Below are 14,776 nucleotides of genomic sequence, written 5' to 3' on the forward strand. Positions count from 1 at the left end.
AGAGGGCGCGCGATTCTCGCGGCACTGATCCCTCCCCGCGGTTAGGACTACAGCGCAAAGAACAGCCTCCGCCGGAACAGAAAGCAAGCGAGCACGCACGCGACGGGGGCGGGGTGGTCCTGGGTCACGTGGTCCTTGGATGTATTATTCAGGTTCCCGCCCGCCGCGCGCGCCTTTTTCTTGGCCGTTAGCGAGCGCTCGTGCGGATGCGGAGCTCAGCCGTTCGCAGCAAGAGCGCGTGACCCGGAAACTGTTGGGCGGTGCCTAGAGGAAGGTACGCGGCGGGGCTGGGGGATGCGCGTATGCCGGGGCCGTGAAGGCAGCTGCCTGAGGGGGCGGCAGGTAGGTCTCAGGCTTCCGAGGCGCCAGTCGCGGCGGGCGGTTTCAGAGGCGGCGGGCTCGCTCCTTCCCGCCCCTCCGGCCGGTCGCCCTCCTTGAGCCAGGGGTTCGTCCCTAAAGCGTGGCTCCCTGGGAGGACGCTGCGGCCTTCAGCGAAAGGCAGCGGTGGCCGTAGGCGGCGTGTTTGGGCGCCCGTTTTATGGGCGGCGTCCCCGACACGTTTCCTCGCAGGGCGGAGCTTACAAGGCTGCCCCAGGGTCGGAGGCCGCTGCCCCGCTTCGAAACCCGTCGCCCCTGTCCGCGGAGGAGGCCGCAGCTACGTACCTCTTTTTTTTATCCCCTACCACCCATTGCCGAAAAGAAAGGGAGGGAAGGGGGACGGTCGCGGGTGAGGCCGCAGCCATCCTTGCTACCTACTTCTACCTTCTGTCATGCAGCCTTATACTCCCCCTGCGAACAGGCACAATAAATTCTTGTTCCTCCGGGTCAGGTCCAGGTATTGGAGCCCGCAGCAACATGCTTTTCCCCGTTCTAGTAGGCCCAGTCCTCCCCCAGCGTACTGCTGAAAGCTTTGGTGAACGAGTGGGCAGAGGTAGCACAATGCATGCCCTCTCTGTCTGTGGGTGGGATGGAGGGATTGAGCACTACGTTGCTGCCCCGAGAGCCACCACCTCTGATGCCTTATTCTTACACCTGCTCAGCTGCATTCCCCCTCTGGGTGGCAGAACACTGGGGATGGGGCCAAGTGAGCCATATCCTAACTGCTGTACTACTCAGTGACAGAAAGAAAGATGGCAAGTAGATTAGGCAAGTGATGGTTGCTGCCACCTCTAGCCATTTGCCTAGAATGCTTGTATGCCCTCCTGGAGAGCACAGTGGGAAGAAGTGGGCCCATTGGAGCCATCCAGTGCGAATCTGAGCCAAAGGAAACAGTGTCCACTCCTTGGAGGAGTAGCCTCCACCTGTGCCTGCAAGGAGCTCTCGCTTAGGGTGGCACGTTGGGGAGGATTTGGTTTCTTAGGCCCAATCCCCACTGTTGCACTATCCAGAGGAAGAGTGCAGGTAGGTGAAGAAGGATGAACACTGCATGCTTGCACTTTTTTCTGGGTGGTGCAGTGGTAGGGATTTGGCCCAGTGGGCTCAATCTGTGTTGCACTGCTCAGAAAAATATAGAGAACGGACAAAGGTGGTTGCTCACGTTTTCTCTCTAGGCAGCACCAAAGGGCCAGTCCTTCCTGCTGTGATGCCCAGAGAGTGTGAGCAAGAGGAGGCAAAGTAGCATCTGCTGCTTCTTTCTGTTCATACACTTTTTCAAGGGAAAATTCGCAAGAAAGAGGGTGTGATGACTGTTCCTTGTGGGGCCTAATTTTGTGCCATGCCTCCCAGAGAAAAGGGGCAAGTAGACAGACAAGGAGTAGGCACTGTCTTTTGCGAATTCTACATCACTCTCCCTTTGGGCAGCATGGTGTGCCCAACAATTAAGGGACAGTGGCAACGCATCCTTACAATCATCACTCATCTGTGTGAGAGAAAATTAAAATGGAGTCTGTGCTGAACTGTGTATATGACACAAAGGTGAGCACAACAATGCCCTGCTTTCTGTTATTGCTGAGCTAGCTGTTGCTGAAGCACGTACACGGAAGGATGTGTGTGCTAAAGCTTGTTGTGAAAATATGGGACTGTGTCCTGATATGGAAATATGTCCTTGTTTAACTGCTTTCTGTTACCAGTAAAAGCTAAGCTTTGTCTGAAGCTTCCGCCCCTCACTCCTACATGAGAGTCAGCCCACAGCTGTGTTTTCAGGGAATAAAACAGACCTTGTGAGAACCAGAGTCGTTTCTTAATTCCTCCACAAACCTGGTGCCATGATTCGGAACACTTCTTGGCTGTCTCCCCAGAGGACTGATACTTCACCCTTTGTGCCATCTCAAAGGTAAGAGAACCATCTGAACTTTCTAATGGGGTGGACTCTTAGTGCCTGCTGACAGAGCTGTCAGATTGCGTTGCAAACCAAATAGTTTGACGCAGGGCCTGGTTTCCTCCTGGTTTGTATCTCTGTGTTTGCATGAGTGGATGGAGGTATAAGGGACTCAGAGGTCTCATCCCTGGGGCACCCGTCAGCCTACTCAGGCTGCCACCGTGAAAGACTTCAGTCCGGCAGTTAAAGACTCAGATGTGTATAGCTGACTTCTCCCCATGTCCCGGTAAGTCCTGTATGACATACTGAAAGGACTCCCCTCGTCGCTGTCTGGAAGCCGTATTTTTTGTCTATTGTGTGATTCCCAAACAGAGAAAACAAGAGGAAGTACATCAAAACAAGTTCTGCAGCGTCCAAAAGGAACGCAGACAGGGTACATGTATACACACTATGGGCCAGGGCCTGCAAATGGGTAGAGAAATGGAACTGGTTTACACAGGACTATCCATCTAAACAGTTCCTGTTGACTGGAAGCTTTGATTGGGACGAAATCCTCCATTAACAGGGCACACTGGAAGCTCAAGGGTCTAAAATCAGGCACAGATATTAGCTGATATGAAGAGACTTCCAGAAGACATATAGAATCCCAGGTACGGAGTCTACTGGACTCCAACAAGAAATCAGAAGAAAAATTAAAAGTGGCCAAGTTCTCAGAATCAGCAAATAGTGTAGGTCTTTATCCCCAACTTTCCTCTGAAAGTTTTGAACTTTCACTGTGGCGACTCAGAGTGCACCTCCTACAACATATAAGCCCTCAGTACAAAGGCCTTTAAAAGAAATAAAAGGCACTGGAAACAATGTAGTCCATTTACATCAACCTTGTTCACCAGCAGCCCTTTGAAATTTAGCCAAAGAGTTCCCAGATATTTGAAAAGATCCCAAAAAGTTTAGAGGAACTCCTTATGGCTGAACTATGTTATTGGCCTAACTGGGCAGACATGAACTAACTCATGCGCTTCATAGCACCGCCCAATATTTGGATTAAATTAAAACAAGGGCGATGGCTGCAACACAATCCAGGAAGTGGAAACAGCCTAGATTAAGCAATGGATTGACTTTTGATGCTATTGATGTTTGTCCAGCAAAAATAGATTGGGAAAAGGTCAGTGCTTGTAAACAAGGAAAAGATGAACAAGATCCTCATAGGTAGGCCTATGACGCTTCCCAGTTCACCCCCTGCAAGGTTTCAGGCCTGTAACCTCCAGCTAGCAAATAAGTATTAGATTATTGTTGTACATCAATGAAAGTAGCTCGAGGTTTTCATTCACAGGTCAAAAGCACTGAGCCATACCATGATCTCCAGGCTGGAGACTGGGTCTGCATCAAGGTTCACCAGCGGAAGAATGCTCTAGTACCCAGGCAGAAAGGCCCCTACCAGATCTTGTTGACCCCCAACACTGCTGTCAGGTGTCACGATGTGTCCACCTGGATCCATGCCTCATACTGCAAGAAGGCCGCCGATCCAGGCACCACCAGTCAAGAGACGATACTCCTAAGAGACTAGACAGGTTCTGCCCTCCAGGCAAAGGTGGCAAAGCCCAGCAGTGAGCTTAGCACCAGTTGGTGGAACAGGTACCACGCAAATAAAGATACAAGAAACAGACAGTGTGAGTGTTCCCCTTTGGTAGAACACCACCACTACCTCATCCTTGTGCTGAACTCCTAAGCTCTCTGGGTAACCTTGGCCCAGATAAAGAAAAACCATGGCTCTCTTTGTAGCCTTGGTTGTGGGTTCCCTTTGTTATATTATTAACCACACTTTTGTGGTTTGAACTCTTCTAAAAGACTGTGGGAGGGCTTGAGATATTATTGTATTGCTATGTGTGGGACTAAACTGTTTAGCCTTGGTAAAAGGAGAATGGGAAGTGAACCTGTTTCTTAAAACCCTCCAGACTGTAGCAGATCAACAACCCAATGGGAACTGTTGGGTATGTGGTTAGATCCCAAGTCACCAAGAACAAGGGATCCTTCTGGTAACAGTCCCAGCGAACCTTTCCATCTGGGCTATTAACACCCCCCAGATCCAATTAATATTATAACCAAAGGTGAATTCTTCAGCAAAGGTTCAAATAAATCAACATTGGGTCACCCCACGTTTGGAGGCCCCATTATGTTTTCAAGCCAATAGGTCCCAATCAGTGGGAGTGTAGCCACATTGCATAGCTACCCTAGTGTACCTGCCTGGACAGGTGTACGGCTGTATGAACGGAACTGGATACACCTCCCGGAACTGTACCAAACAAGATAGCTGGAGGGTAGACTATACCTTTACAGGAGAAAACCAAAATTACACTACACAAGACACTGGACCGTTCTACTCTGGAACCCCAAATTGTAGCCAAAATGAATCATATGTGAACCAGTTTAGTCCTGCATATGCCCTATATGCATGTGAACGCTGCAAGTTCCCTACTAACCATTCCCAGGTGTGTAACATTACTTGTAGAAATGGTACTCATCAACTGTATCCAGGACTTACTGTAGGATCAGGACTGTTATTGGCTATGCGGACACCGGGCATATAAGATTCTCCCGTGGGATTGGTTGGGTACTTGTACTATTGGACAGATAATTCCCAGGTTTGAAGTAAAGGATGAATTATACCATCACCATGTCAGAAACCAATCCAATCGCAGTAGGAGAACACCTTCAAATCCTATAGTTACCCGAAACACTGGGTTCTACCAATTTATGATCTTGTTTCCCTCCCTGGGGGAGGCAGAGTTAGAAAAGGCCATAGTCAACCTGTCAGCTACCATGGAAACCGCTGAAAATGCCAACATCCATATATTAGCCCTCCAGAAAGAAGTATCTCAAATATCTCAGGGTACATTCCAGCATTGAATATCCCTTGATATATTGCTTGCAGCCCAAGGAGGAGTCTGCGCCATGGTTAATACCTCTTGCTGCACCTATATAAACCAAAATAAAAGAGTAGAAACAGATCTGAGTAAAATAAGAGCCCAAGTTACTGTGTTGCAAAAAGTGGATTCTGAAAACACCAATTGGGGTGACCTGTGGTCACGGTTAACCTCGTGGCTACCTGACCTAGGACCTGGGGAAGCAATATCTTTAAATGAATAATCACTGGAATATGAATCCTTGTCTATATTTTTGTATGTATCCAACTAATGTGGCTAATTAAATGTTTGAACGGAAGTGTCAAAACTATCACAAGCACGGAACTCAAGCAAATTGTAATTCGCATGCAACAAGAATGTTTAGAGGAGGAACAAGAAAGAGAATATGACATTCAGGCCCTAATGAAGCTTGAGGTCTAGGAGTTTGATTCTTTAAAGGGGGGAATTGTCTGAGAAATCTAAAATGGTGTCTGTGCTGGACTCTACATGACACAAAGGCAAGCACACCAATCCCTGCTTTCTGTTGTTACTGAGCTAGCTGTTGCTGAGGCACGTACACAGAAGGAAGGACATGCATATTAAAACTTGTTGCAGAACTGGGGCTGTGTTGATTACCTTATATGGAAATAAGTACTTGTTTTACTAATTTATATTACCAATAAAAGCTAAGAGCTTTGAAGCCCCCACCCCTCCCAAGTGGGTGTCGACCCATAGCTGTGTTTTCAGGGAATAAACCAGGCCTTGTGAGAATCAAAGAGTCGTTTCTTAATTCCTCCACACCTGCCTTCAGAAGTGAGCAGTTGCTGTTCTTCTGAGTCTGGAGGAGGAGATGCTGGGACATCTCCCAGGGGCTTTTGCATATCCACAGTAGCTGGTCAGAACTGGTGTGGTTCTCATGAGCTATTGAGCCCAGTGTTGTTTGCAGCCCAGTGTTGCCGATCTCTGATGGTGGCCTTGAATTTTGGTGTTAGTAGCCTCCCCCCCCCCCAAAAAAAAAGGTTCCTGCTTTTTCCACGTTATGAGTAAAAAGCGGGCTAGAACATATTGTGCAGGCTAGATGCGCTTCCCTTTGCTTTCTCTTGCTACTCTGCCACCCTGGTTGCTCCACTCTTCTTCCCCCATTCCTTTACCAGGCAGTCACACAGAAAAGTTTCCTCCCCTCCTTTTTTTAAACATTTGCAGGTGCACTGCCCTATTCTCTGTCTCTTCTTTGCTAGCCTGATCACTTACCTGGAGGGAGTTGCTCTTGCATATGTGTGTAATTTTTTATTGCCAATGGCAAATAGTTAAAGACAAGACTGCTTTAGCTGGATTTTGTACTTTTTTTCAGATACAGACAGATTTCTGCCATATTCTCAATTTCTGCTTTCAAAAGAGCTACTAGCCTGCAGCAACCATGCCTGATGGAAGAAAACATCTTTCTGGTGCAGCCTGTAAAAGAAAGAGGAGAGCAAAGGACACTTTTCTGTCGAAGCAAAAGGGAGCTCTCCTGAAATGTTTAACAGTAGATACTCAGGATGAATCTACTACAGAGCCTAGTGGCCTATAGGTGTTGGCTAGATAACTGTTCTTCCAGTTAGTCAGGCTGCAGATGTGCTAGCAGCTACATCCACATCTCAGGTTGATGTAAAGGCACACATGCCTGAAGAAGATTGCAAACTAGATCTGAGTGTGGTAGAGCATCTGGACTCAGTCGCCACTGAGTTTAGTTCCTTAATACTAGATGATCCAGGGCTGTGGATGGATGTGAGCAGCAGTATAAGAGTTTTCCTCATACTAAATGATCCAAAGCGAGTGGATTCAAATTTCCTCGAAGACACTGTAAAGAAAAGCTTTCATTGCATGTATTGGTGTGAACTAGGCAATGGGGAGAAAATTAAAAGAACATGGCTTACGTACTTGAAGACCCAGAATGCTGTGTACTGTTTTTGCTGCAAACTGCTCTAGCCCCATACTTGGTCTGCATTATGTTCTAATGGAACAAAAGATTGAAGAAGCCTGAGTAGAAATTTTGTGAGTCATGAAAATTCACCATATCATATGAAAGCATTCTCTAGCTGGAAAGAACTTGAGGTAAAGCTAAGGTTAAACGCAAACAAATATGAGATCAAAAGAAAATTGAATTTGAGACCCATCACAGACAAAATGTTATGAAAAGGCTTATTGGATTTGTGACAGTACTTCTCAAAATCTGCCTCTGTGTGGGACTTCAGATCTGCTCTGTACCAAACAGTGGTAACTTCCTTAAAATTTTGGAGTTGATGGGGGAGTTTGATTCTATACTTAAAGAGAGTCTAAGACAAGTAACCACCAAATAAATCCACAGTCAAAATGAGATCATCCAGTTACTGGCAACAGAAGGCAAAATATTTTGGCACTCCTGAAGTCTGGAAGGTATTAATCTTATCCTGGACTGTACCCTTGACAACAGCTATACTGAGCAAATGACTTTGATGGTGTGCCTTGTAACAGCAACAGAAGGAACAGCAAATGTTCCTGCAGCGGTGAATATCAGAGAACATTTCCTGGAATTTATTGACGTAGATGATACTAAAGGAGCAGGGATGACGAATGGGCTTCTTAAAAAATTGGAGGAAATGGGAATTGCCATAGTGGATATGAGAAGACAGTGTTACAATCATGAAGCCAACGTGAAAGGAAAAAACAGTGGAGTATAAACACAACTTCAGGAGTTAAATCCCCATGCATTTTTTGTCTATGCAGTTCCCATTCATTGAACTTAGTAGTCATTAATGCTGCATCTAGTTTTAGTGAAGCTGTTGAATTTTTTTAATGCCATTCAAAGTATGCTTTTTTCTTTGCATCAGCTCATCAGTGACAAGTTCTTGAATAACATCTGGGATCATCTCATTTTATTCCAAAACCTCTGAGCGCCACAAGATTGGAAAGCTGTGTGGAGGCAGTTGAGGCTGTCCGGCAGCATATTGGGGAAATATATGATGCCGTAATTGCAGTATGGAGGATGGTGCTTTGTTGGGAGCTGATCGTAGCAAAATACAGGTGAGAGAATTGCGGGAAATATATGCAACTTCAAATTTCTGTGTAGTTAGTGTTGTGGCATGACATATTGTTAGAAATAAATGGTGCAAGCAAGACATTCAAAGAGGTTGATCATGATATTTCTGAAGCAATAAAACAGCTTGACAGAACAAAGTCATACCTCCAGTGTTACCAGTCAGATGAGGGATTTGAACACATTCTGAAAAGTGCACAGAAGTTAGCAGAGGAGCATGACACTGATGCTGACTTCCCACCTGTACAAGGAGTTAGATCTCACCATATCACAGATTTTGACTATGAGGCCCAACATGAACTCATCACAGGCCCTAACAACACTTAAAAGTTAAGTTTTTTAACCATGTTCTTGACTGTGCTATCTAGTCAGTTGAGCAATGTTTCTTGCAGCTCAAGGAACACAGCATTATATTTGGGATGTTCTACAATATTAAAAAAAAAAAAACCTAAATGGAGCCACGCCTGAAGACCTACAGCAACAGTAGGGCACTAGAGAAAGTGCTGAGCCATGGCAAATCACATGACATCAGTGTAAATTATGATGATGAATTGAAAGCACTCTCCAAATACGTTTCTGCTGGCTCAACTCCAATGGATGTTTTGAAATATATCTGCACAAACAAGGTGATTGCTCTCCTTCCAAAAGCCTTTGTTCCTCTATGCATACTTCTAACGTTCCCTATAACAGTTGCCAGTGAAGAACAGAAATTATCCAAGCTGAAGCAAATAAAAACACACCTGCACTCCACAATGACACAAGAAAGGGTAGCAGGCCCTGAAACCATATCGATAGAACATGAATTGGCCCAATCCATTGCCCTTGAAGGAGCAGTTCAGATCTTTGCAGCCAAGAAGGCACAGAGAGCAGCATTTTGCTAATTCTCCAAATTGGGCAGCAGGGTGTGGGGAGCCATCTATGTTGCTATGCTGACCAGAAAAGTTAAGTTTACTCTTCCGAAGTTTCCAGGTTAGTTGATGACTTTGAAGACCCAGGACTGGTCCCATCACTTTTTACCTGGCAAGTGCAGAGCAGAACCATCAAATAAGTAGTTCCTTCGGGAAGCCTGCCTTGGCCATAACTCCTCTTCTTCCTTTGCTACTCTCCCTTTTAAGAGTTGCCAGCTCATTATTCTGCTCTTTTTGGGAAGCAGCCCTGCCCATATTACTCCTCCAAGACCAGGCCGGCTCCCTCACTTCATTTCTGGTGAGTATTCAACTTCTTGGTAAGGTTGCATTAAAGGTGTTTGTTTTTCAGTCATGCCTTGTGAAAAGAGTGGGCCTTAAATCCGGAGTGGGGAGACATTAAGGTTGTGGTTCCCTTAATATGAATTGAATATTAATGATGTAGTGTTCAGGTATAAGACTGATTTTATCAAATATTAAAAGCAACTTCTTTTACGTCAGTTTGGGGGAGCAATAGGTATACAGTAAGTTAAAAGATATGGCCAAGCATTCAGACATTGATAGGATTAACAATGATATAGACTTAAGAGCATTTTTAAAAGAACAAAGTATTCACATACTTTGCTATATTGGGTTATTGAGGTGTAAGCAAGAGGCATTGTTCAGGCTTTCTTGTTTTATACCAGCAACTATAGATCTACTGTGAAATTATAAAATACAAGTGTGGTATGTACGTGACTGTTCAGCCTTACATTCAAACCATTGATGGACTCCTCTAACAAATAAGAAAGCAACAGAAATTCATGTTCTGATTTTCTTGATTTGGTCATTGACACTTTCTAAAGCCCTACACCCATATTTTCGACCAGCAGCACTTGATAGAAAACTTGTTTTTGTACCAACTAGTCTCATTTCCCTTGTCAATTGAACTCTACTTTTGTTATAGCAACATAACAAAAATGTTTTATGCCTCTTAGGGAGCAATCCTGTGGCTGCTGGGCAGTGGCTAGACAGCCATAGGATATCTGGCTTTCCAGGAACTGACCGCGGAGCCTGTGCTCTGAGGTCGGTTCCTGGAGAACCGACTTCCTTGCTGCCTCGGAGGCAGTGCAGAACAGCCCCATCCTCCGCACTTGCAAGAGGAGCATGGAGTGGCCAATAAGGGGCGTTCTGGAGCAGAGAGGGCAGAAATGCCTGTACAACACATCCATCCAATGTGTCATACAGCAGCCTCCTCCCCCGCTCTGCCCTCCCGCGGCTAGACAGCCACAATCAGCTGTCTAGCCAAAAATGCAGGGCAGGAGAAGTGCGGAGGGAATGATCCCCTCCGTGCTTCTCCTGCCCTGCATTGGATAGGTGGTCGTCTCTGAGTTTGGAGGCAGCCACCTATCTGAAGGATTGTGCCCTTATTTTGTCTAAAAGAAGTTTTCTATCTTAAAGGCTATTTATTGCCATAGTGCCAATAATACCTCATGGATAATCCTCTTCCTGAAATGTGAGGATTGTTAATATATATTAGTGAATTTAAAAAAGAGAACATACTAGTGGTAGTTCTGGTGCATGTGCGCGCACATACGTGTACCTAATATATTGTAAACATGGAGGTATATTGATATTAGGCCATTTGTACCATTTTTAAAAGCAAACTAATACGTGTGTGTAATAGATGCTGTGAAAATTACTTTCTCTTAAGTTGCCCGTTCCTCTTTCCTTTTGTTTATGTTTTTTAGAATTGACCTAGGTTTTAATTAGCTGATCTGTTCAAGAAACCAAGGGGGGAAATGTTCTTCCAGTATTGATTATTTTGAGTTATTTCCAGTCTGGCAAGTTGTCTAAATGATGATGAATTAGACAGCTAGAGATCATTACTGTAGCTGATGTCTTCATAAATCAGTAGCACCAGCTGGATGTCCAAGTTCTAATGATAAATTGCCTCTTAGTCAGTGGGGAGATTGGTTAGAGAGTTATCTTATAGCTCTGACCCATGACCTTTTCACTGTGTAGCAATGTATTTATTGAGGCTTTGACTTGATGGTGCTAGGAAACACCATGTACTCAGTTTGAACTGAGCCTGTAGGGAATACATTGTGCTTGCTCAGATAGCTGGAGTCCCAAAGCAATGGAAGCTCTAATCTCTAGCCTTAGTTCATCTTTCATACTTGTCAAATAGGACTGACTAAAAACGCAGTGTGTATTGTTTAGGAACAGTGCCTTGGTATAATCTTTTTACTTTGCATAGAGGTCCTCCTTTCTGGGCCTTTTCATCAGTTAACATATGAATAGAATACAGATAGTTTGTGTATTCAGTTAGGTTGTGCCACAAACTGCGTTATTCCAGCGGTGGGGGGTCAGCTGCGATTAACTGAACAAAATTAGTTTTTGAAAAAACCCTAGAAGTGACTCTTAAAAAGTGATTTGGGAACTGGGGCCAAATTGTTGTGTTTCTCAGTCCCTTTCATCAGAAGCTGACAATGGAAGCTACTATCACATTGAAGTCTGGTGGCTTCAGAATCATATGTCTGGGTTTGACTTTCGTGTTTCAATCATAAAAGGATAACATGAACTCATGAGAGTATACTTGCATATGTTAATTTTCTTGAATATTAATGCATACAACTGGGAACACATGTAGCAACTAAAACAATAAAACTTCTTGTTAAAACTGTTAACTGGGAAAACCTAGATACAATTCCCAAGAATTCCAGCCTTAGAAAGTAATTTCCTGTTAACCAGCCAACCAAGAGTGAAGTGGTAGTAGATTCCTATTTTTCAACAGCATCTGTTGCTCTTCACTATTTAATTGGAGAGAGAAAACAAAAGTGGAAGTGTGTTTTGAAGTTCCTGAACTTCGGACTTGATGTAAGATTAATTCCACTAGGCACATCGTAGCCAACATATGTTAGAAAAGTTGAGTCAAACTAGACAAGTTTTGCTTTGCATGGAAAGTAGTGATCTGTTTTACTTCGAAAGCAGCAGCACTTGAGAGTGACATTTTGTGTTTTGGGTGGAGATTAAAACACTCTCAAAAAATGGTATTACAGGCATAACACTATCCATTATTCCTTGCTTCAAGCAGTATTGTGATACGCACCTTCAGGGTGCAATCCTAAGGCCACTAGACAGCCATAGGATTTTTCGGTTTTCGGGAACCAAGCTTGGAGCCAGCGCTCCTAGGTCAGTTCCCGGAAAAATGCCTCCACGCCATCTCACAGGGGTGCGGTATGTCCCCAGCTCTGCGCTTGTAAGAGCAGCGCGAAGCAGGAGGAAAGGGGGTGTTCCTGGGAGAGGACTATGGGAGCATAGGTACCCCGCTTCCTATGTGTCATCTTCCCCCCCCCCCGCCCACTACGGAGCACTGTGGCTAGACAGCCGAAATCGGCCATCTAGCTGCAAATGCAGGGCGGCCAGAGCACGGAGGAGAAGATCCCCTCCACACTCTGCCTGCCCTGCATTGGATAGGCGGTTGCCTCCGAGTTTGGAGGTGGCTGCCTATCCCCATAGGACTGCACCCTTAGGCAATAGTAACTCATCCAGATTTTAACTCTTAGGTGCGAGTGGCAATTTTATGGAATAACAATGGGCATCTACTCTATCCTTGGGGAAGAGTTGGTTCAAGATATACTCAAATAAGTCACCATGTCCTCTGGCTGTACTTGAATTCTTCAAGGACACTGTAAAGAACTGGGTCTCTGCTTTCTCAGCAGTGCACACTATGAAAGGTCTAGGAACCTCAAAGCCAGAGCAGTGCTGCTGATGGTTTCTCACCTCTCTGTATGTACATATACAACCATGGAGACTAGCAGGACAATAAAGGCAGGGTCAGGGTTGTAGACAGTCCCCAAGCAAGTTGCAGCTTCTAGTCATGGTTGTGACCTAAGATGGCTCTGAAACATCCAACACAAACACATGTACATGTGCATACTTACTTCCACGTTCCCAAAGAATTGTGGAAATTATTTTCTGAAAGATAACATGATTTATAGTTAAGTACTGTCAGCTGTTTAATCTCCAAAGGTTTTATTTTCTGTTTGTTTAGATCCGTCAAGATGACCTATTGGTTGCTGAAGTAGAGATAATGGTGAGTGTTGCTTTTTATCTTGCCCAGAGCAGTTTCTATGCTTTAGACAAAGTAGGTATCAATAGAGGCATGATTATTTAAAAATAATTGAGTTCTGTTGTCATTTTGAATAAACATTGTTAGGAGGTTGGTGTTACTTCATGCAGCCTCAAATTATCACATATTATCTGTTCTTTTGTTTTCTTTCCTGCCATTGAAAATAGTAGCATTTGCAAACAAATACAGAAACAGGGACATATTTGAATGTAGACAATTGACATTTTATTTATGGTATAGATTTCACAGAATATTGTTGGCACAATGATGATTTTCTTTTGCCGTTTACCCATCTGAATACATATTGATGTGTTCTTTTCTAATTCTGAGATGCCAGCAAAGCTTTAAATAGATCAGGTAACCTGATGTGACCGAATGTTCAAGTTTTGTTAAATACTTTAGTTTATTATCTTTGATTCCTTCAAAGAATTCACAAATATTTAAAACTGGTTTGAGATGCCATTCTTCATGGAAAATTCTAAAAGTTTGCCTTCTGTGCAATCATGTTAATTATTTTTCTCCTCTTAATTGAGAAGAAAAATGTAAACTCTGAAGGAACCACTTCTGTTTGATGTGTCAACCAAATTTACAAAGATAATTGGCAGTTATTTAATTTGACATGCTAACTTCTCTTTTTCTTTGCAGGGTAGCAAGATGACAGTTGACAGAACTAATGTTATCCAATGTAAAATTAATTTAGAACTTCAAAAGAACATGTTTGTGGTTTGATGTTTTTCTAAAGTAAGATTCTTACCAGGATATTTAAAGCCCTTCAACTTTTTCTAAGAGGATATTTTTTCACCATCTTTTTTCCAAAGGCTTCCTAGCAAGAATGACCTGGTTTCTCTTGTTTCTGCGTGAAAATTAGTAGTAGGGAAAGGGACTTAACTTATATACCTCATTTCACAAATGTGTTATTTTCCTTATATAATGAGGCCTCCAATAATTGTATGCCTAATCTTTTAAAAAACATATCCATTATTTAGTGTAAATCGGCTTGTAAGCATTGAATCTATATCTAGTTTCCCTTTCCTTAGTGAACAATCTTGTATTAAGTGGTATATAAATATTATTAATAAAATAATAAATATTTATGTAATGCAAAAGGCAGCTTATGGTAGAAGTTGGGGAACATAAGGGAGATATGAATCTTTAAGTAAATATCTTTCATTTTTTGATGTTTCCATATTCTGCATTTGAGTATAGGTTTCATTTTTGGTAAATTCCTATGTGAGGGGTGCGATTGCTGTTTCAATAGCAGAAAAGGGGAGTTATTTTTCATTGTTATATGTTGAGTGGAATTGCTTAAATAAATGTTTTTGAATACTGCTTCTGTAACTTCCTACACTATAAAATATATTGGATATACATTCATTTATAGGATAAATATTACTACGATAAAATACTAGCCATTGCTGCCGTGCAAGATTTCAAATAAAAAACCATGTCTAAAACATACCAAATAGTACAGTTCTGTAAGCAAGCATTGCATCCTTGATATTTCCAGTGGTATAACATGACCTGTAGTTTTGCTGACAGTTGGAC

The 14,776-nt window shown here is 43.6% G+C and overlaps 1 long non-coding RNA gene and 1 other non-coding gene across 7 annotated transcripts; both read left to right on the forward strand.

Moving 5' to 3' along the window:
• The first annotated feature begins 171 nt into the window (after positions 1-171).
• On the forward strand, positions 172-14,681 carry LOC146346889 (uncharacterized). Of its 6 annotated transcripts, XR_014790098.1 has the most exons (7): positions 1,535-2,272; positions 3,588-3,889; positions 6,509-8,199; positions 8,605-8,838; positions 9,328-9,418; positions 13,154-13,195; positions 13,877-14,681. It is a non-coding gene; the product is annotated as an uncharacterized LOC146346889 (long non-coding RNA). The 6 variants fall into 6 exon arrangements; XR_014790102.1 differs by lacking the exons at positions 9,328-9,418; positions 13,154-13,195; positions 13,877-14,681 and adding exons at positions 263-342; positions 2,410-2,543 and having other exon boundaries at positions 2,143-2,272; positions 8,605-8,681; XR_014790101.1 differs by lacking the exons at positions 9,328-9,418; positions 13,154-13,195; positions 13,877-14,681 and adding an exon at positions 172-274 and having other exon boundaries at positions 2,070-2,272; positions 8,605-8,681.
• LOC146346890 (small nucleolar RNA SNORD87) lies at positions 13,487-13,569 on the forward strand. The gene has a single exon (XR_014791648.1). It is a non-coding gene; the product is annotated as a small nucleolar RNA SNORD87 (small nucleolar RNA).
• Positions 14,682-14,776: the final 95 nt, after the last annotated feature.

The sequence above is a fragment of the Heloderma suspectum genome, chromosome 4 (assembly GCF_057233095.1).
Source record: "Heloderma suspectum isolate Gila_16-S chromosome 4, 16-S_ref, whole genome shotgun sequence".
In the NCBI taxonomy this organism is placed as follows: Eukaryota; Metazoa; Chordata; class Lepidosauria; order Squamata; family Helodermatidae; genus Heloderma; species Heloderma suspectum.